Below are 2,489 nucleotides of genomic sequence, written 5' to 3'. Positions count from 1 at the left end.
AAACTGAAGAGTATTTGTAGCAAGTGCATTGATTAAATCCTCAGTAGAGGGTTTGGCACTTGGTGGTGGAGCAGCTTGCGGTGCTTGTGATGGTCTAGGTACAAAATTATTTTGAGACCGTTGTTGCAAAGTGAAACCAGGTGGTCTCGCAGATGTAGACTGTGGAGCAACTTGTTGTTGATTCCCATAACGAAGATTTGGATGATCACGCCAGCCAGGATTATAAGTTTGTGAAAAAGGCTCATAATACATCTGACGTAATTGACCAGGGAAATTTCCTACAGCATTAACACCCTCAGTTTCTCCCTCAAATAGAGTAAGGCAAGTATCAGTAGCATTTCCCACAACTTGACAGATTCCACATGGCCTCACCTGTTGGCCTAAAGCTAGTTGTTGTACCACTGCAGTTAATTGAGCCAATTGTTGACCTAGCTGATTAACATTAGAGGTGCTCACTTCATTAGTTGATTTGGGTAGTGGAATAGGATCTTGGTGAATGCCAAACTGTTGTGAGTTAGCAGCCATATTAGAAATCATGCTCCTGGCTGCAGCAGGAGTCTTATCAACTAGTACACCCTCACTGGCTGCATCAATCACACTCCTATCCAGTGATTGTAATCCTTCATAAAAGTACTGAATGAGGAGTTGTTCACTTATCTGATGATGAGGGCAACTAGCACACAACCGCTTAAATCTCTCCCAATATTCATACAAAGACTCTCATGTATATTGCCTTATACCACATATCTCTTTCCTGATGTTTCCAACTTTAGATGCTAGAAAATATCGTTCCAGGAACATAGTCTTCATACCATTCCAGGTTTCAACAGAACCAGATGGAAGATAGTACAACCACTCTTTAGCTGCATCCTTTAGGGAGAAAGGAAAAGCTCACATCTTAATTTGTTCTTCAGTCACTGCAGCAGGTTTCATACTGAACAGACAATATGAAACTCTTTCAAATGTTTATTCAGATCCTCACCAGGCAACCCGTGGAAAGAAGGCAATAAGTGGATGAGGCTCGATTTCAGCTCAAAGTTTACATCCAGCGGTGGATATTGGATGCAAAGTGGTTGTTGGTCAAGATTTGGCACTGCCAACTCTTTCAATGTCCTTTGCTGGGCCATCGTTCTATAAGATCGAACTGAATCGTCAGAATCAGATACGTTGTCAGATGGTAATGGCACTTTAACAGGATTGACTTGTGGAGCAGAACGTTAAAAGAGTGGATTATCGGTGATAGTCCTTGAAGAACGAGAAGCTGACGATGACTCAAGATATTGTTTAAGCCGAAATAACCTTTCTTGGGTATCGTCTTCACCAGACATATACACCTGACAATACCACAGTAAAAAAACTAATTAGTTACAAATAAGTAAATTGGAATAATAAAGAGAATAACAATAGTCCCCGGCAACGGCGCCAAAAATTTGATGGCTGTCGTATACCACAACAAATTTAACAATGATTTTTCTTTCAATACTTCCAATTATTTCAGTATAATAGAAAGCACAGGTCGAACCCACGAGGACTATCGTTCACTTTATTATTCAAAAGATAAATATTAATAAAGAAGGGGATTTTGATTTTTAACTCAAAATTAAATAACATAAACTAGAAAGCAAATAAAGATTGATATTACGATATTAAGAAACAGTTAAAGGTTAATCTCCACCCTCAACAATCATTCATAATCACTAATAATAAATATTATTCCAATTTCTCAATTAAACTATTAACCCCGCAGATAATGCTGAAGCAGACAATTATCTCAGTCTCCCTATTATAAGTAATCAAGGCAAAGCGCTTAATAATTAACTCTTTTATCTAAGCAATAAATCTATGAAGCTACAAACTATTTAACTTAGATAAAGCATTAAGTCCTATGAAAACAAGTTAATCTAGGCAATAAATTAATGAAGCATATAATTCATTTAACCTATGTTCTATTTTTCATCACAATCAACAATTCTTTTGACATATCTATCAATTGCAATTTATCACATACACTTAGAATCCTAAACTATTAGGTGGGTAGTAATTCTAAGATGACAATGGAATAATGTAAAACCTTAATTAGTTGGCCACCTAACAAGAAATCACAAAATTCATAGCATTCAATTAGAAAAATAGAAACAATTTAATATTGAGAGAAATTAAAGAGTGATATTCATTATCAACAATCAATAATTCATGTCTTGGGTTTTGAATTAACCCTTAACCTAAAAAGAACCTACTCCATAATAGTAATCATAATCACAAACATAATTATAATTAAAATTAAAGAGATTAAGGGAAGAAAAGAAACTAGATTGATGAACAAAAGTAATGTAGTCTTCTCTTCAACCCTTTCTCAGTCTTTTTCTCTCCTAAGCCGTCATAAAAATCTCCTCTAAAATTAACCCTAATAATCCTTTATAGTCTCAATTAAATTCTAATTAAAAAGTAATAAAAAATCTGAAAACGACGTCGCAAGCCGCGACCTAGAA

The 2,489-nt window shown here is 35.6% G+C and overlaps 1 non-coding gene across 1 annotated transcript; it reads left to right on the top strand.

Moving 5' to 3' along the window:
- The first annotated feature begins 655 nt into the window (after window positions 1–655).
- On the top strand, window positions 656–762 carry LOC133787676 (small nucleolar RNA R71). Its single transcript, XR_009872681.1, has one exon. It is a non-coding gene; the product is annotated as a small nucleolar RNA R71 (small nucleolar RNA).
- The last annotated feature ends 1,727 nt before the right edge of the window (window positions 763–2,489 follow it).

This window comes from Humulus lupulus, chromosome 6, assembly GCF_963169125.1.
Source record: "Humulus lupulus chromosome 6, drHumLupu1.1, whole genome shotgun sequence".
Lineage (NCBI taxonomy): Eukaryota > Viridiplantae > Streptophyta > Magnoliopsida > Rosales > Cannabaceae > Humulus > Humulus lupulus.
This window is presented reverse-complemented; position numbering and strand designations above follow the sequence as displayed.